Raw genomic sequence first — 21,735 nt, 5'->3', positions numbered from 1 at the left:
CAGCCTTGCCCATAGAAGCAGCATGCCAAGCGGCGGTCCGATCCGCCTTACGGATGCTGAGATATAAACTTGAAGCATTTACAGCGCCCCCATATGAATATTGGCTTCTCCTTTGACAAGCTACCTCAGAATCATGTCTGAAAGTAGAATATGAAATATAAACACATTTGAGTAAACCATGAGTTTGTTATAGATTTTTAAGTAAAACATAAAATAAGCCGAAGAGGTTCATTTGCATATGGCGGCCATCTTGAATCGAAATTTCAACGTTTTTTTGATAATTATTAAACTACAGGCTCCTGCGAACATTTTGACACCAAGCTCAAGAAAATTGGACAAAAATCCACGGAGGAGTACACAAAAGTAGGTTTTGCAAATTATGCAAAATAGCAAAAAATCTAAGTAGGCGGAGCTTAGTGGTTGTATGTACCTTTTTGATTCGGCAGGACCCAAGGAATCAGGGAAAAAAAAGATTTCGTCTCTACGCCACACGGGGTGGAAAATCTTTTAATGAAAGCGTTTTCCTTCGCTGTAGCGCCCCCTTGAGGCCAATTGGGCTGATATTTTGCGCCTGAGTAGCGAGACCGACTACTACCTATTGACCAAGTCTCAAGTGTCTAGGCCTTACGGTTTGGGCTGTGCGATTCGTTTTATGGCAGAAAAAGAAAAAGAATAATAAATATAGCCGCAAGCGGCAATTAACGGGGTTCTCGCTTAACAGGCCTGTTTGGAAGCAATAGGCCTACATCGCTGCCATGCTACCTTTAAAAGCATTTCTATAAGTAGAATCTTAAATTTGAACCCATTTGAGCAAAGTATGGAGTTAGAGATGTTCAAGTAAAACCTGTGATAAGCTGAAGAGGTTCATTTGCCATCATGAATCAAAATGTCAATTAATTCTATAATTACCTAGGGTCAGACTCATGTGAACGTTTTGGCACCAAGCTCAAGGGACTTGGTGAAAAATTCATAGACTTATTGACAAAAGTATGTTTTGCAAATTATGCAAATTAGCTCAAAATCTAAGTGGGCTGAGCTTTATGATCCAACAGCAAATTAGTTTGTCTTAAGCCAAGGAATAAGGGACAAAAAGATTTCATCTCTAGGCCTTACGGTGTAGGAGATATAGACCTCAATGCTTTTCCCTTTGCTATAGCGCCACCATCTGGCCAAAGAATGTCATTTTCCTTGGCTGAGTCATTTTACACCTGCTGGACCTTGCTGCCAAGGGAGGTGTTTCTGGGCCTTATGGTCTTTGCTCCACATTGCATTTTGCATAATGTCTCAGAGCCACTGTAGTTCAACAGCACAATGTATAGTCTTAGACTGCCATCTGCTGGTGAGAAATGACTACTTTCCCATATTTTTAGATCAGCCATGAAAGCACATACAGAAAGATTTAAGCATGTACTCCTATGTGGATATTTACCTAACATGGGCATGTACGGTATCAGCTGAATCCTAAGGATCTGAACTTTAACAAAAAATTGTTGCACTTTTATTACTATGTAGCTTACAGGCCACTCCCAATAACACAGATCTAGCATGTATTCCTCAAGTCAAATATAAGCTATATGTGTACACTAATATACACCTATAACTCAAAAATGCTTTCCCCAAAAATTTTAAAACGTCACATACTTGATCAGACTGAGGACCAGATGTCATAATTAAGTTGGGGTGCCACTGCGTTCCTATATGGCGCTATAACATAAAAAAGCCCATTTAATCAGTTTTTGTCCAATTGTAGCGCCCCCTTTTGGTAAATTTTGATCATATTGTACATACGTCTTCAGGACAAGACCATACATACTTCTGTCACGTTTGGTCTTGATTGGACTTAATTTGTTTGAGTTATAGCTAAAAGAATGTTTAAAGCTCCCCACACTTCAATTAATTGTTTTATTACAACAAAAGTTTGTCCAAATGTTGAACTTTTTTTGATAATTATTTACCTACAGACTCTGCAGATTCCAACAAGGTCAACTGTTTGTGAATATCGCAAAATTCCACGGACTAGTTCGAAAAGCTTCAATTTTGAACATTTGGAAACTGAGAAAAAGCAAAGCATTTTTTGACAACACTTGCAATTACAAAGTTGTTAGGCCCTCTGCAGAGTATAAAGAGAAGCAAACTGCGTGTCAATATGCTTAATTTTCACAGAGATATATAATATTTTCTTGATATAGCGACCCCTAATGGCTATCGTTATGACAATTTTTCTGCTCTTAGGGAGGCCTCCCAGGGACATACCAGTCAAATCCCATGATGATTGGACCTTGTTTAGGTTGTCAAACAGCTGATGACAGCTGATTGGTCGATGACAATCACAATTTTGCTCGAATCGAGTTGTCCTTAATTTTCCCTCTACAGCCTTGCCCATAGAAGCAGCATGCCAAGCGGCGGTCCGATCCGCCTTACGGATGCTGAGATATAAACTTGAAGCATTTACAGCGCCCCCTATATGAATATTGGCTTCTCCTTTGACAAGCTACCTCAGAATCATGTCTGAAAGTAGAATATGAAATGTAAACACATTTGAGTAAACCATGAGTTTGTTATAGATTTTTAAGTAAAACATAAAATAAGCCGAAGAGGTTCATTTGCATATGGCGGCCATCTTGAATCGAAATTTCAACGTTTTTTTGATAATTATTAAACTACAGGCTCCTGCGAACATTTTGACACCAAGCTCAAGAAAATTGGACAAAAATCCACGGAGGAGTACACAAAAGTAGGTTTTGCAAATTATGCAAAATAGCAAAGAATCTAAGTAGGCGGAGCTTAGTGGTTGTATGTACCTTTTTGATTCGGCAGGACCCAAGGAATCAGGGAAAAAAAAGATTTCGTCTCTACGCCACACGGGGTGGAAAATCTTTTAATGAAAGCGTTTTCCTTCGCTGTAGCGCCCCCTTGAGGCCAATTGGGCTGATATTTTGCGCCTGAGTAGCGAGACCGACTACTACCTATTGACCAAGTCTCAAGTGTCTAGGCCTTACGGTTTGGGCTGTGTGATTCGTTTTATGGCAGAAAAAGAAAAAGAATAATAATAATAATAATAACAAATTAAAATCAGAACAAACACAATAGGGTTTCAAGCACTTCGTGCTCGAACCCCTAATAATAATAACAAAATATAGCCGCAAGCGGCAATTAACGGGGTTCTCGCTTAACAGGCCTGTTTGGAAGCAATAGGCCTACATCGCTGCCATGCTACCTTTAAAAGCATTTCTATAAGTAGAATCTTAAATTTGAACCCATTTGAGCAAAGTATGGAGTTAGAGATGTTCAAGTAAAACCTGTGATAAGCTGAAGAGGTTCATTTGCCATCATGAATCAAAATGTCAATTAATTCTATAATTACCTAGGGTCAGACTCATGTGAACGTTTTGGCACCAAGCTCAAGGGACTTGGTGAAAAATTCATAGACTTATTGACAAAAGTATGTTTTGCAAATTATGCAAATTAGCTCAAAATCTAAGTGGGCTGAGCTTTATGATCCAACAACAAATTAGTTTGTCTTAAGCCAAGGAATAAGGGACAAAAAGATTTCATCTCTAGGCCTTACGGTGTAGGAGATATAGACCTCAATGCTTTTCCCTTTGCTATAGCGCCACCATCTGGCCAAAGAATGTCATTTTCCTTGGCTGAGTCATTTTACACCTGCTGGACCTTGCTGCCAAGGGAGGTGTTTCTGGGCCTTATGGTCTTTGCTCCACATTGCATTTTGCATAATGTCTCAGAGCCACTGTAGTTCAACAGCACAATGTATAGTCTTAGACTGCCATCTGCTGGTGAGAAATGACTACTTTCCCATATTTTTAGATAAGCCATGAAAGCACATACAGAAAGATTTAAGCATGTACTCCAATGTGGATATTTACCTAACATGGGCATGTACGGTATCAGCTGAATCCTAAGGATCTGAACTTTAACAAAAAATTGTTGCACTTTTATTACTATGTAGCTTACAGGCCACTCCCAATAACACAGATCTAGCATGTATTCCTCAAGTCAAATATAAGCTATATGTGTACACTAATATACACCTATAACTCAAAAATGCTTTCCCCAAAAATTTTAAAACGTCACATACTTGATCAGACTGAGGACCAGATGTCATAATTAAGTTGGGGTGCCACTGCGTTCCTAGATGGCGCTATAACATAAAAAAGCCCATTTAATCAGTTTTTGTCCAATTGTAGCGCCCCCTTTTGGTAAATTTTGATCATATTGTACATACGTCTTCAGGACAAGACCATACATACTTCTGTCATGTTTAGTCTTGATTGGACTTAATTTGTTTGAGTTATAGCTAAAAGAATGTTTAAAGCTCCCCACACTTCAATTAATTGTTTTATTACAACAAAAGTTTGTCCAAATGTTGAACTTTTTTTGATAATTATTTACCTACAGACTCTGCAGATTCCAACAAGGTCAACTGTTTGTGAATATCACAAAATTCCACGGACTAGTTCGAAAAGCTTCAATTTTGAACATTTGGAAACTGAGAAAAAGCAAAGCATTTTTTGACAACACTTGCAATTACAAAGTTGTTAGGCCCTCTGCAGAGTATAAAAAGAAGCAAACTGCGTGTCAATATGCTTAATTTTCACAGAGATATATAATATTTTCTTGATATAGCGCCCCCTAGTGGCTATCGTTATGACAATTTTTCTGCTCTTAGGGAGGCCTCCCAGGGACATACCAGTCAAATCCCATGATGATTGGACCTTGTTAAGGTTGTCAAACAGCTGATGACAGCTGATTGGTCGATGACAATCACAATTTTGCTCGAATCGAGTTGTCCTTAATTTTCCCTCTTCAGCCTTGCCCATAGAAGCAGCATGCCAAGCGGCGGTCCGATCCGCCTTACGGATACTGAGATATAAACTTGAAGCATTTACAGCGCCCCCTATATGAATATTGGCTTCTCCTTTGACAAGCTACCTCAGAATCATGTCTGAAAGTAGAATATGAAATGTAAACACATTTGAGTAAACCATGAGTTTGTTATAGATTTTTAAGTAAAACATAAAATAAGCCGAAGAGGTTCATTTGCATATGGCGGCCATCTTGAATCGAAATTTCAACGTTTTTTTGATAATTATTAAACTACAGGCTCCTGCGAACATTTTGACACCAAGCTCAAGAAAATTGGACAAAAATCCACGGAGGAGTACACAAAAGTAGGTTTTGCAAATTATGCAAAATAGCAAAAAATCTAAGTAGGCGGAGCTTAGTGGTTGTATGTACCTTTTTGATTCGGCAGGACCCAAGGAATCAGGGAAAAAAAAGATTTCGTCTCTATGCCACACGGGGTGGAAAATCTTTTAATGAAAGCGTTTTCCTTCGCTGTAGCGCCCCCTTGAGGCCAATTGGGCTGATATTTTGCGCCTGAGTAGCGAGACCGACTACTACCTATTGACCAGGTCTCAAGTGTCTAGGCCTTACGGTTTGGGCTGTGCGATTCGTTTTATGGCAGAAAAAGAAAAAGAATAATAATAATAATAATAACAAATTAAAATCAGAACAAACACAATAGGGTTTCAAGCACTTCGTGCTCGAACCCCTAAATATAGCCGCAAGCGACAATTAACGGGGTTCTCGCAGAATAGGCCTGTTTGGAAACAATAGGCCTACATTGCTGATATGGTACCCTTAAAATCATGTCCTTAAGTAGAATCTGAAATTTGAACCCATTTGAATAAAGTATGGAGGAGTTACAGACGTTCAAGTAAAACTTGTGATAAGCCAAAGAGGTTCATCTGCATATGGAGGCCATCTTGAATCAAAATGTCAACATTGTTTCTATAATTACCTAATGTCAGACTCATGTGAATGTTTTGGCACCATGCTCAAGAGAATTGGACAAAAATGCACAGACTTATTGACAAAAGTATGCTTTGCATTTCGTGCTCGAACCCCTAAATATAGCTGCAAGCGGCAATGGCATGGTCCTAACACGAATGGGCCTAATTGGGACCTTTGGCCAGTCTGAGAGGTCAATGAGGCCTTAGGACACATGAACCATTTAGGCCAAACAAGGTAAAAATGAATCTATGATTTTGTTATATCTTCAACTAGCAGCTAACATTTGGAAATGTCTCATGTACTTACGAAGTGCCCCATAGACACCCTGTAAATATTTCTTTATGATTGGGCCTTGTTGGGCCTTTCAAAGAGCTGCTGAAACCTCAGTGGCCAATGGCAGCCATTGTGTATAGTAAATATCAACAACAACATGGAATCGGATTAAGTACATCACTCACTAACTGCATGTCACGTGTCCATGAGGTGTCCATTAAAGCAAGGATCTGCACAATGAGGCCTTAGTGTTGGTGTAAGGAGCATCAGTACAGAGAGACCATAAGCAGTTTTGGACAGTGAGGTTTCACAAGTGCTAATGAACCATTTGTTTTAGTTTAGCAAAGGACATGATATGACTGGTGAGCACCGTTTTTAATTATGATAAATATTTTTGTTCATATGTTATGACTTTTGACCTGTACAGAGAAATAAGTTCTTGAATGTAGATGAACAAAGCAATATATGGTCTTAGAGTGCCACCTGCTGGTGAAACAATTTACTACTGTCCCATAGAGGAGCTGAGCTGTTACAAATGCACATACAGATTTTTCAATCAGGTACTGCTCTTTGAATATTTCACTCACTTGGACATATATGGTATCAGAGGAATCCTAAGGACCTGAACTTTAATTATTGATAATAAAATGTGGAACTTTCATCACTATGTGGCTTACAGGCCCCTCCCAATTACAGAAATCCAGCATGAACAGAGAAACTGCACATAACATGTAATTGTGCAATTGTAGCTCTCCCTTTTGATGGATTTCTGTCATATTGTACAGGCTCCTTCAGGGTAAGACTCTACATATGTATGTAAATTGTGGTCTTAATTGGGCTTCATTTGTTTGAGATACAGCTGAAAGAATGTAAAAACTCAGCACACTTCGACTAATTGATTTATTGTTTCAACAGTGTGTCCAAATGTTGTACTTTTTTGGATAATTATTTACCTACAGACTCTGCAGATTCCAACAAAGTCAATTGTTTTGGAATAGAGCCAAATTCCACGGACTAGTTCGAAAAAGTTCAATTTTGAACAACTGGTTATTGAGAAAAAACGATGCATTTTTTCACAACACTTGCAATTACAAAGTTGTTAGGCCATCTGCAGAGTATACAAAGCTGCAAACTGCGTGTCAATACACTTAATTTTTGCTTAGATATATCACATTATCTTGATATAGCGCCACCTAGTGGCTATCGTTACGTAATTTTTTATGCACTTAGGAAGTGCCCCCAGGAACATACCAGTCAAGTCTCATGATGATTGGACCTTGTTAAGGTAGTCAAACAGCTGCTGAAATCTTATTGGCTGATGACGATCACAATTTTGCCCGAATCGCGTTGTCCTTAATTTTCCACTTATAGCTTTGCCAATAGAAGCAGCATGCCAAAGGACAGTTCAAACTGCTTTGCGGATGTTGAGATATACACTTGTAGCATTTACAGCGCCCCCTATATGAATATTGGCTCCTCCTTTGACTTGGTACCTCAGAATCATGCGAGTAAGTTGAATATGCAATTTGAACACATTTGAGTAAAGTATACAATTGTTATGAATTTTTAAGTAAAACAGACAAAGAGCCGAAGAGGTTCATTTGCATATGGCGGCCATCTTGAATCCGAATTCTAACAATTTTTGGATAATTATTAACCTCCAGACTCTTACAAACAATTTGGCACCATGCTCAACAGAATTGGACAAAAATCCACAGACTAGTTCGCAAAAGTAGGTTTTGCAAATTATGCAAAATAGCAAAAAATCTAAGTGGGCGGAGCTTAGTGGTTGTATCGACCTTTTTGATTCGGCAGGACCCAAGGAATCAGGGGGAAAAAAAATTTCGTCTCTACGCCACACGTGGTAGGAGCCCCGTAAGAAAAGGCGTTGTCCTTTGCTGTAGCGCCCCCATGAGGCCAATCATTCTGATTTTTTGCGCCTGAGTAGCGGGAGGGTTTACTACCTACTGACCAAGCCTCAAGTCTGTAGGCCTTACGGTTTGGGCTGTGCGATCGTTTGTAGTGCAGAAAAAGAACAGGAAGAATAATAATAATAATAAATATAGCCGCAAGCAGCGATTTACGGCTTCTTCGCTTTGCAGGCAATAAACTTGCTTACTTTTGCCACTTCGAGATCATACACAACATTGCATAGTCACAGCTGACATAGCATATTTCCCATAGATGGGTGGTGGATTATTCACAGTGCAACACTGCCATCTGGTGGTGGTGTTTTGTACTGGACCTTATGGATCAAACCAAGCAGTGCTGTTGGAGCTTTACCCACATACATTTGAACATGAACTACAATCTGAATTATGACCCGATATGCACATATTTGGTATCAGCAGAATCACAAGAACCTGAACCTTAATAATTATTAAAAATAAAGTGGAATTCAATTACTGCATGGCATCCAGATGCTGCTTAAAACAGGTCTGTAAGTTTCCATAAAAATATCACACATAAATACCTGTAACTCAAAAATGCTTTTGCCAAATGTTATGAAACATTACAAGCTTCCTTCATATGTGCTCCAGAACAACTCATTACATTCTGTTGGTACTGCATCCTTAGGTGGCGCTATAACAAATTAAAAACTTATTTTTAAGTATTTTTTCCAATTCTAGCGCCCCCTGTATGCGCATTTTGATCATAATTGATACACTTCTTCAGAGTAATACCTTGCACATGTGTACCCATTTAGGTTTGATTTTGGTGAAGTTTGAATGAGTTATAGCTAAAAGAGTGCATCGGGCTCCGCCCACTCATGTTTGTTGACGTATTGCAGCAACAGCGTGTCCAAATCTAAATGTTTTTTTAATAATTATGTACCTACAGGCAATACACTTTGCAATGAGACCAATTGTGTGTTGATAGGACCAAAACTCACGGACTAGTACGATAAATTCCATAATCACATACCTGACAATTGAAGAAAATCTATATTTTTTTTCTAAATAGTTGCAATTGCGATATTGTTAGACACTACGTAGAGTGTATTATGAAACTATTAGCATGTCGATAGGGTAAATTTTCACTGAGATATTTCATATTTCCTGTTTAAAAAATAAATTGCGCCCCCTTGTGGCTATCAACACGAACATTTTTTTGCAAATACAAAGTGTTTCCATGAACATACTATGCAAATGCCATGATGATTGGGCATTGGTAAGCCTGTCAAAAAAATGGTGAAAAAAAATTGAATTTTGATTGGCTGTTGACATCGTTAAACGTGCCCGTATTGAGTCATCCTTAATTTCCCATATGTAGGCTTGCTCACTGAACCAGCATGCCAAATGTCAACTTAATTGGCCTTGTAGATCCTGAGATATTAGCCAAAAGACATTGTTAGCTATAACAGCGCCCCCTATAATATTTCAAGCAACAGCAAATGCATGCTACCTCCGAATCATGTCTAGAAGCAACGTGTGAAAAGTCATCAGATTTGAGTTAAGCATGAAGGAGTTACAAGCTGCATTCATAAGCATTATATGAGATGGGTGGTGGATTATTCACAGTGCAACACTGCCATCTGGTGGTGGTGTTTTGTACTGGACCTTATTTATCAAACCAAGCAGTGCTGTTGGAGCTTTACCCACATACATTTGAACATGAACTACAATCTGAATTATGACCCGATATGCACATATTTGGTATCAGCAGAATCACAAGAACCTGAACTTTAATAATTATTACAAATAAAGTGGAATTCCATTACTGCATGGCATCCAGATGCTGCTTAAAATAGGTCTGTAAGTTTCCATAAAAATATCACACATAAATACCTGTAACTCAAAAATGCTTTTGCCAAATGTTATGAAACATTACAAGCTTCTTTCATATGTGCTCCAGAACAACTCATTACATTCTGTTGGTACTGCATCCTTAGGTGGCGCTATAACAAATTAAAAACTAATTTTTAAATATTTTTTCCAATTCTAGCGCCCCCTGTATGCGCATTTTAATCATAATTGATACACTTCTTCAGAGTAATACCATACACATGTGTACCCATTTTGGTTTGATTTGGGTGAAGTTTGAATGAGTTATAGCTAAAAGAGTGCATCGGGCTCCGCCCACTCATGTTTGTTGAGGTATTGCAGCAACAGCGTGTCCAAATCTAAAGGTTTTTTTGATAATTATGTACCTACAGGCAATACACTTTGCAATGAGACCAATTGTGTGTTGATAGGACCAAAACTCACGGACTAGTACGATAAATTCCATAATCACATACCTGACAATTGAAGAAAATCTATAATTTTTTTCTAAATAGTTGTAACTGCAATATTGTTAGACACTACGTAGAGTGTATTATGAAATTATTAACATGTCGATAGGTTAAATTTTCACTGAGATATTCCATATTTCATGTTTAAAAAATAAATTGCGCCCCCTTGTGGCTATCAACACGAAAATTTTTCTGCAAATACAAAGTGTGTCCATGAACATACCATGCAAATGCCATGATGATTGGGCATTGTTAAGCCTGTCAAAAAAATGATGAAATAAAATTGAAATTTGATTGGCTGTTGACATCGTTAAACGTGCCCGTATTCAGTCGTCCTTAATTTCCCATATGTAGGCTTGCTGACAGAACCAGCATGCCAAATGTCAACTTAATTGGCCTTGTAGATCCTGAGATATTAGCCAAAAGACATTGGTAGCTATAACAGCGCCCCCTATAATATTTCATGCAACAGCAAATGCGTGCTACCTCAGAACCATGTCTAGAAGCAACGTGTGAAAGGTCATCAGATTTAAGTTAAGCATGAAGGAGTTACAGATATTTGAGTAAAATTTGCAATTCACGGTACACATTCATTTGCATATGTCGGCCATCTTGTGTCGAAATGTCAGGATGTTTGTGATAATTATTGACCAACTCACTCCTGTGAACGTTTTGACACCAAGGTCATGGGGATCAGACAAAAATCCAGGGACTAGTTCACGAAAATAGATTTTGCGAATTATGCTAATTAGCAAAAAATCTAAGTAGGCGGAGCTTAGTGGTTGTATCGACCTTTTTGATTCATCGGGACCCAAGAATCATGTAGAAACAAAAATTTCGTCTCTACGCCACACGGCGTGGAAAATCCTTTAATGAAAGCGTTTTCTTTCGCTGTAGCGCCCCCTTGAGGCCAATCAAGCTGATATTTTGCGCCTGAGTAGCGGGAGGGTTTACTAATTTTTGACCAAATATGAAGTCTGTAGGCCTTACGGTTTGGGCTGTGCGATCCGTTTTAAGGCAGAATTTTATTAGGAATAATAAAAATAATAATAATAATAATAATAATAATAATAATAATAATAATAATAATAATAATAATAATAATAAAAATCAGAACAAAAACAAAAGGCTTCTTTGCACTTCGTGCTCAGAAGCCTAAATATAGCCGCAAGCGACAATTAACGGGGTTCTCGCAGAATAGGCCTGTTTGGAAAAAATAGGCCTACATCGCTGATATGGTACCCTTAAAATCATGTCCTTAAGTAGAATCTGAAATTTGAACCCATTTGAATAAAGTATGGAGGAGTTACAGACGTTCAAGTAAAACATACGAAAAGCCGAAGAGGTTCATTTGCACATGGCACCCATCTTGAATCGAAATGTCAACATTCATTCTATAATTAGACATGGTCAGACTCTTGTGAACGTTTTGGCACAAAGCTCAAGAGAATTGTACAAAAATTCACAGACTTGTGGAAAAAAGTAAGTTTAGCTAATTATGCATATTAGCTCAAAATCTAAGTGGGCGGAGGTAAATGTTCCAAATGGCAGATTAGTTTGAATTAAGCCAAGGAATCAGGGAAAAAAAGATTTCGTCTCTAGGCCTTACGGTGTAGGAGATATAGACCTAAACGCGTATCACTTTTCTATATCGCCACCATCTGGCCAAAGAGTGTCATTTTCCTTGGCTGAGTCATGTCATACCTGCTGTACCTTGCTGGCAAGTGAAGTGTTTCTGGACCTTATGGTCTTTGCTCAACATTGCATTTTGCCTCAGATCCACTGTAGTTCAACATCACAATGTATAGTCTTATATGAGAAAGCTGTTATTTCTCACCAGCAGATGGCAGTCTGTTTGGATCAGAAATATTTCACTAACAGAAATATTTGAGCGTGTACTCCTATGTGGATAATTACCTTACATGGACATATGTGGTATCAGCTGAATCCTAAGGATCTGAACTTTAATAATTATCAAAAAAAACTTGCACTTCTATTACTATGTAGCTTACAGGCCCCTCCCAAAAAGAGAGATCCAGCATGTATTCCACAAGTCAAATATATGCTATATATGTACACATATATACACCTATAACTCAAAAACGCTTTCACCAAAAATTTCAAAATTTCACAAGCTTGATAAGCCTGAGGAGCAGATGTCATCATTAAATTGTGGTGCCACTGCAATCCTAGATGGCGCTATAACACAAAAAAAACTTTTTAATAAGTTATTGTCCAATTGTAGCGCCCCCCTTGGGTGGATTTAGGCCATAATAGACATGCTCCTTCAGGGTATGGTCTTACATAATCCTATAAAGTTTGGTCTGGATTGGGCTTCTTTTCTTGGAGTTATAGATGAAAGAATTTATAAAGCAGCTCACACTTCAGTTTGTTGACATGGTTTAACAACATAATGTTAAAAAGTCAGACTTTTTTTTAAAGATTATTTATCTCCAGACTCTACAGATTCCAACAAGACCAATTGTTTGGGAATAGCATCAGATTCCACGGACTAGTTCGAAAACCTCAATTTTCAAACAACTGGCCATTGAGAAAAAACAATACATTTCTTGACAATACTTGCTATTACAAAGTTGTTAGGCAATATAAAGAGTACAGAGTCCAGCAAACTGCATGTCAATATGCTTAATTTTCGCTGAGATGTTACATATTTTCTTGTTATAGCGCCCCCTAGCGGCTATCGTTACGAAACGTCTTCTGCTCTTAGGAAGTGCGTCCATGGACATGCCAGTCAAGTATCATAATGATTGACCTTTGTCAAGCTTGTCAGGGAGCTGCTGAGTTCTGATTGGCCGATGACGTTACAATTTGGCGAGTATAAACTTGTCCTTTATTTTCCACTTAGAGCCTTGCCTAAAGCAGCTGTATTCCAAGCGGCGGACCGATCGGACTTGCGGATGTTGAGATATGAATTTCTAGTATTTAGAGCGCCCCCTATGTGAATTTTCGCACCACCGACGACATGCTACCTCAAAATCATGTCCCTAAGCAGAATCTGAAATTGCAACCCATTTGAGTAAAGTATGCAGAAGTAACAGCTGTTCATGTAAAAAGGGTGATAAGCCGATAAGGTTCATTTGCATATGGCAGCTACATTGAATTGAAATGTCAACGTTTTTTTGATGATTATTAAGCTTCAGACTCCTGCGAACGTTTTGACACCAAGCTCAAGAAAATTGGACAAAAATCCACAGACTAGTACGCAAAAGTAGGTTTTGCAAATTATGCAAAATAGCAAAAAATCTAAGTGGGCGGAGCTTAGTGGTTGTATCGACTTTTTTGATTCGGCAGGACTCAAGGAATCAGGGGGAAAAAAAATTTCGTCTCTACGCCTCACGTGGTAGAAGCCCCGTAAGAAAAGGTGTTGTCCTTTGCTGTAGCGCCCCCATGAGGCCAATCAGTCTGATTTTTTGCGCCTGAGTAGCGGGAGGGTTTACTACCTACTGGCCAAGCCTCAAGTCTGTAGGCCTTATGGTTTGGGCTGTGCGATCACTTTTAGTGCAGAAAAAGAACCGGAAGAATAATAATAATAATAAATATAGCCGCAAGCGACAATTAACGGGGTTCTCGCAGAATAGGCCTGTTTGGAAAAAATAGGCCTACATCGCTGATATGGTACCCTTAAAATCATGTCCTTAAGTAGAATCTGAAATTTGAACCCATTTGAATAAAATATGGAGGAGCTACAGACGTTCAAGTAAAACATACGATAAGCCGAAGAGGTTCATTTGCACATGGCAGCCTTCTTGAATCGAAATGTCAACATTCATTCTATAATTAGACATGGTCAGACTCTTGTGAACGTTTTGGCACCAAGCTCAAGAGAATTGGACAAAAATTCACAGACTTGTGGAAAAAAGTAAGTTTAGCTAATTATGCATATTAGCTCAAAATCTAAGTGGGCGGAGGTAAATGGTCCAAATGGCAGATTAGTTTGAATTAAGCCAAGGAATCAGGGAAAAAAAAGATTTCGTCTCTAGGCCTTACAGTGTAGGAGATATAGACCTAAACGCGTATCCCTTTTCTATATCGCCACCATCTGGCCAAAGAGTGTCATTTTCCTTGGCTGAGTCATGTCATACCTGCTGTACCTTGCTGGCAAGTGAAGTGTTTCTGGACCTTATGGTCTTTGCTCAACATTGCATTTTGCCTCAGATCCACTGTAGTTCAACATGACAATGTATAGTCTTATATGAGAAAGCTGTTATTTCTCACCAGCAGATGGCAGTCTGTTTGGATCAGCCATGAAGGCACAAACAGAAATATTTGAGCGTGTACTCCTATGTGGATAATTACCTTACATGGACATATGTGGTATCAGCTGAATCCTAAGGATCTGAACTTTAATAATTATCAAAAAAAACTTGCACTTCTATTACTATGTAGCTTACGGGCCCCTCCCAAAAAGACAGATCCAGCATGTATTCCACAAGTCAAATATATGCTATATATGTACACATATATACACCTATAACTCAAAAACGCTTTCACCAAAAATTTCAAAATTTCACAAGCTTGATAAGCCTGAGGAGCAGATGTCATAATTAAATTGTGGTGCCACTGCAATCCTAGATGGCGCTATAACACAAAAAAAACTTTTTAATAAGTTATTGTCCAATTGTAGCGCCCCCTTTGGGTGGATTTAGGCCATAATAGACATGCTCCTTCAGGGTATGGTCTTACATAATCCTATAAAGTTTGGTCTGGATTGGGCTTCTTTTCTTGGAGTTATAGATGAAAGAATCTATAAAGCAGCTCACACTTCAGTTTATTGACATGTTGTAACAACACAATGTTAAAAAGTCATAGTTTTTTTAAAGATTGTTTACCTACAGACTCCACAGATTCCAACAAGACCAATTGTTTGGGAATAGCATCAGATTCCACGGACTAGTTCGAAAACATCATCTTTCAAACAACTGGCCACTGAGAAAAAACAATACATTTCTTGACAATACTTGCTATTACAAAGTTGTTAGGCAATACACAGAGTACAGAGTCCAGCAAACTGCATGTCAATATGCTTAATTTTCGCTGAGATATTACATATTTTCTTGTTATAGCGCCCCCTAGTGGCTATCGTTACGAAACGTCTTCTGCTCTTAGGAAGTGCCACCATGGACATGCCAGTCAAATATCATAATGATTGACCTTTGTCAAGCTTGTCAGGGAGCTGCTGAGTTCTGATTGGCCGATGACGTTACAATTTGGCGAGTATCGACTTGTCCTTTATTTTCCACTTAGAGCCTTGCCTAATGCAGCTGTATGCCAAGTGGCGGACCGATCGGACTTGCGGATGCTGAGATATGAATTTCTAGTATTTAGAGCGCCCCCTATGTGAATTTTCGCACCACCGACGACGTGCTACCTCAAAATCATGTCCCTAAGCAGAATCTGAAATTGCAACCTATTTGAGTAAAGTATGCAGGAGTAACAGCTGTTCATGTAAAAAGGGCGATAAGCCGATAAGGTTCATTTGCATATGCCAGCTACATTGAAATGAAATGTCAACGTTTTTTTGATGATTATTAAGTTTCAGACTCCTGCAAACGTTTTGACACCAAGCTCAAGAAAATTGGACAAAAATCCACGGACTAGTACGCAAAAGTAGGTTTTGCAAATTATGCAAAATAGCAAAAAATCTAAGTGGGCGGAGCTTAGTGGTTGTATCGACCTTTTTGATTCGGCAGGACTCAAGGAATCAGGGGGAAAAAAAATTTCGTCTCTACGCCTCACGTGGTAGAAGCCCCGTAAGAAAAGGTGTTGTCCTTCGCTGTAGCGCCCCCATGAGGCCAATCAGTCTGATTTTTTGCGCCTGAGTAGCGGGAGGGTTTACTACCTACTGGCCAAGCCTCAAGTCTGTACGCCTTACGGTTTGGGCTGTGCGATCACTTTTAGTGCAGAAAAAGAACCGGAAGAATAATAATAATAAAAATCCTAACAATTATAATAGGGTTTCAAGCACTTCGTGCTCGAACCCCTAATAATAAAAATCCTAACAATTATAATAGGGTTTCAAGCACTTCGTGCTCGAACCCCTAATAATAAAAATCCTAACAATTATAATAGGGTTTCAAGCACTTCGTGCTCGAACCCCTAATAATAAAAATAAAAATCCTAACAATTATAATAGGGTTTCAAGCACTTCGTGCTCGAACCCCTAATAATAATAATAATAATAATAATAAGAAAAATCCTAACAATTACAATATGGTCCTACACTACGTGTTAGGACCATAATAATAAAAATCAGAACAAAAACAATAGGCTTCCTTTGCACTTTGTGCTCGGAAGCCTAATAATAATAATAACAAATTAAAATCAGAACAAACACAATAGGGTTTCAAGCACTTCGTGCTCGAACCCCTAATAACAAATTAAAATCAGAACAAACACAATAGGGTTTCAAGCACTTCGTGCTCGAACCCCTAATTAAAATCAGAACAAACACAATAGGGTTTCAAGCACTTCGTGCTCGAACCCCTAAATATAGCCGCAAGCGACAATTCCCGGGGTCCAAGCTGGTATTCGCTGGTAGGAGAACAATGTGCTAGCATATGAGCTGTCCTGAGATAGTAGGGGCTTTTGGGGAAGTTTGTGTAGTGTTTGTAAGGTGTTCTATGCATATGAGCTGTCCTGAGATAGTAGGGGCTTTTGGGGAAGTTTGTGTAGTGTTTGTAAGGTGTTCTACGCATATGAGCTGTCCTGAGATAGTAGGGGCTTTTGGGGAAGTTTGTGTAGTGTTTGTAACGTGTTCTATGCATATGAGCTGTCCTGAGATAGTAGGGGCTTTTGGGGAAGTTTGTGTAGTGTTTGTAAAGTGTTCTATGCATATGAGCTGTCCTGAGATAGTAGGGGCTTTTGGGGAGGTTTGTGTAGTGTTTGTAAAGTGTTCTATGCATATGAGCTGTCCTGAGATAATAGGGGCTTTTGGGGAAGTTTGTGTAGTGTTTGTAAGGTGTTCTATGCATATGAGCTGTCCTGAGATAGTAGGGGCTTTTGTGGAAGTTTGTGTAGTGTTTGTAAGGTGTTCTATGCATATGAGCTGTCCTGAGATAGTAGGGGCTTTTGGGGAGGTTTGTGTAGTGTTTGTAAGGTGTTCTATGCATATGAGCTGTCCTGAGACAATAGGGGCTTTTGGGGAAGTTTGTGTAGTGTTTGTAAGGTGTTCTATGCATATTAGCTGTCCTGGGATAATAGGGGCTTTTGGGGAAGTTTGTGTAGTGTTTATAAAGTGTTCCATGCTGTTCTGGCATCTCTTTGGAGGTGTAGCATGAGATGGAGGAGTAGTGGATGACAGAGACAGCATAGAGCACAGAAGTCACTCTGGAGTTGCACTCTGGTTTCTCACCCTAATGTTCAGGACCCCCAAACAGCAGATATGATGTGGAGTAGCTTGTACTCGAGTCAGTCATCAGTTGACAGAAGACACTCTCTGCTGGCAGTGTTTGGTTGTGGACTATTCTCTGTCCAGCAGTGTTGCTGAGGGATTTAAAATGCCAACACCTGAGTCATGCCTGCTGTATGGAGGTATGGGTGTCCAGACCATTGAAGAGCAGGTTGAAAGCGAGCAGTCTTTGCAGAGCAGGAGCGTAGCATATGACAGTTCCTGATACAGGAGCCACACTAAGATAGAATTTGTAGTGCTTTAAAATGTGATCCTTGGTGCTCTGGATTGTAAGAAGAAGGGGTAGTAGATGAGTGGGTGAATTTCTGTTCTGCAGGCAGGTGAACATGGGGCTTGGGTTACAGAGACAGCACAGAGCACAGAACTGACTCTGGAATTTCACCCTGGATTCTGACCCAATGTTCAGGACATCCACAAAGTATATTTAATATGGGTGGTGGATAATTCTCAGCACTGCAGTGACACTGACATTGTGGTGCTATGTCAGTGTGAATTGTGCTCTTATGAGCGGATCAGACAGAACAGTGCTGCTGGATAATTTTAAAACCTGTCCACTCACTGTCTACACTGTTACACACACATACTCTGTTGGTCCACATTATAGATAAAAAAGGCAGAGACAGTAGGTCATACATTTTCAGCATATCTGCTCTGTATGTGTCCTGACCATTGAAGAACATGTGAAAGGGAGCAATGAAAGTATGCAGAGCAAGAGGTGCACCCCTCCCTGTAATGTTAGATCTACAAAGTGCTACTTTGGACAGTGGAGCTGAAAACATGGATACTGAAACTAAAATAAGGAGGTGGTCATTATGTTACTGTTGATTTGTTTAAAACTGCTTTCAATTGTCTGTGTCCTCTGGCCCTCTCTGACTGGCAGGGGGGAGGGGAGGGGGAGAGGTTGAGGGGGGATTCAGCAAAAAAGAGAAGACTCCAGGCAGGTGAGTGGGAACAGACATGTATTTGAGCATGAACTAGTGCTTGGATCAAAAGCCAATATGGACATATGTGTTATCATGAGATTCATAAGAACCTGAACTTTAATAATTATCAACAAAATGTGGAACTTTCATTACTGTGTGATAGCAGGATCTGCTTAAAAAGAGCAGTACAGCCTGTATTCAAAACTTCACATAACTAACAGCTGAAACTGAAAAATGCTTTAGCCAAATGATATGAAAACGCACAAGCTCCTTTCCCATGGTCATCAGAATATAACTGTCTCATCTTGCTGGTACTGCATTTCTAGGTGGCAGTGTAATCAATTATGAACCTATGCAACCAGTTGTTGTCTAATTGTAGCGCCCCCTTTCTGTGCAATGCGGGCATATTTAGCAGACTGCTTCAGAGTAATGACGTACATATGTGCACCAAGTTGTGTTTGATTTGGGTGAAGTTTGTTGTAGTTATAGCTCAAAGAGTGCATGGAGCCCCGCCCATGCACATTTGTTAAATTACTGCCGCAACAGAATGTCAAAAGTTCAAACTTTTGTGAATAATTATTGACCTACAGTCTATACAGACTGCAAAAATACCAGTTGTTTATTGATAAGACAAATTTCCAGGGAGGAGTATGAAAAGCTCCATTTTCACATACCTGACTATTGTGGATAAACTATGCATTTTTTGACAATAGTTGGAATTGCAAAGTTGTAAGACACTATGCAGAGTATGCAATAAAGCAAACTGCTTGTCAATATGTTTATATTTCGCTGAGATATTCCATATTTTCATGTAGAAAATTTGAAATGCGCCCCCTAGTGGCTATCGTAATGAAAATTGTTATGTGCTTAGGAAGTGCTGCCATGGACATACCATGCAAGTGTCATGATGATAGGACCTTGTTAAGGTCATGAAACAGCTGCTGAAATTTGATTGGTCGATGGCGGCCATGTTTTTTCGAATATGACATCATCGTCATAGAATCATAGTCAGCTCATCACCCACTACACGCATACCAATCGGCATGTCAATCGGACAATCCTGTGAAGCGTAACATTTTTTTTGCTTTTACAGCACCCCCTAGGCTTGCAGTTGCACAGCCAAGTACTTATGGCTTCCATCCCTTATAGGGATCAAGCATGTGAAGTATCGTAACATTCGGAGAAAGCGTTTGTGAGTTATAACTGTATTTGTGTGATTTTTGGAACTCGAGCTCCACCCCTGTATTTGGGCGGAGTCTGGAAGCCGACCAGTGATGAAATTCCAACTTTTTTTGAATAATTATTAAAGTTCAGGTTCTTAGGATTCTGCTGATACCACATATGTCCATATTGGGTACATTTCCAGAGACTAGTTCGCGCTCAAAAATGTGTGCAATTTTGCATATTATGCAAATTAGCTCAAAATCTAAGTAGGCGGAGCTTATGGGTTCTTGAGGCTTTTTTGTAGGGTCTGACCTGAGGAATCAGGGAAAAAAAGAATTTCGTCTCTACGCTACACGGGGCAGGAGATATAGGCAGCGACGCGTTCCGTGTCGCTATAGCGCCACCATCAGGCTGATCGGGCTGATTCTTTGCGCCTGAGTAGCGGGAGGGTTTACTACCAGTTGACCAAACGACAAGTCTGTAGGACCTACGGTTTGGGCTGCCCATCGCGTTTCATCGGAGAAAAAGAAGAAGAAGAAGAAGAAGAAGAGGAAACAGAGCAAAAACAATAGGGCTCCAGCACTTGCAGTGCTTGGACCCCTAAAAATCAGAACAAAAACAATAGGGCTCCAGCACTTGCAGTGCTTGGACCCCTAATAACAAATTAAAATCAGAACAAACACAATAGGGTTTCAAGCACTTCGTGCTCGAACCCCTAATAAGAAAAATCCTAACAATTACAATATGGTCCTACACTACGTGTTAGGACCATAAATATAGCCGCAAGCGGCGATGGCATGGTCCTAACACGAATGGGCCCAATGGCAAAAATGGCACTATGAGCCAACAATGAGGCCTTAGGAAGCATGGGCCTGTTTGGCCAAATAAGTGAAAATTGGATGTAAGGTATTGTTATAGATGTTGTTGTAATGTATAGCAAAAGACATGGTATGACTGATGAGCACTGTTTTATTCAAATGGGTTCAAATTTCAGATTCTACTTAAGGACATGATTTTAAGGATACCATATCAGCGATGTAGGCCTATTTTTTCCAAACAGGCCTATTCTGCGAGAACCCCGTTAATTGTCGCTTGCGGCTATATTTAGGGGTTCGAGCACGAAGTGCTTGAAACCCTATTATAATTGTTAGGATTTTAATTATTAGGGGTTCGAGCACGAAGTGCTTGAAACCCTATTATAATTGTTAGGATTTTTATTTTTATTATTAGGGGTTCGAGCACGAAGTGCTTGAAACCCTATTATAATTCTTAGGATTTTTATTTTTATTATTATTATTATTATTAGGCTTCCGAGCACAAAGTGCAAAGGAAGCCTATTGTTTTTGTTCTGATTTTTATTATTAGGCTTCTGAGCACGAAGTGCAAAGAAGCCTATTGTTTTTGTTCTGATTTTTATTATTATTAGGGGTTCGAGCACGAAGTGCTTGAAACCCTATTATAATTTTTAGGATTTTTCTTATTATTCTTCCGTTTCTTTTTCTGCACTACAAACGATCGCACAGCCCAAACCGTAAGGCCTACAGACTTGAGGCTTGGTCAGTAGGTAGTAAACCCTCCCGCTACTCAGGCGCAAAAAATCAGCCCAATTGGCCTCAAGGGGGCGCTACAGCGAAGGAAAATGCTTTCATTAAAAGATTTTCCACCCCGTGTGGCGTAGAGACGAAATCTTTTTTTTCCCTGATTCCTTGGGTCCTGCCGAATCAAAAAGGTACATACAACCACTAAGCTCCGCCTACTTAGATTCTTTGCTATTTTGCATAATTTGCAAAACCTACTTTTGTGTACTCCTCCGTGGATTTTTGTCCAATTTTCTTGAGCTTGGTGTCAAAATGTTCGCAGGAGCCTGTAGTTTAATAATTATCAAAAAAACGTTGAAA

The sequence above is a fragment of the Hoplias malabaricus genome, chromosome 8, assembly GCF_029633855.1.
Source record: "Hoplias malabaricus isolate fHopMal1 chromosome 8, fHopMal1.hap1, whole genome shotgun sequence".
In the NCBI taxonomy this organism is placed as follows: Eukaryota; Metazoa; Chordata; class Actinopteri; order Characiformes; family Erythrinidae; genus Hoplias; species Hoplias malabaricus.
This window is presented reverse-complemented; position numbering follows the sequence as displayed.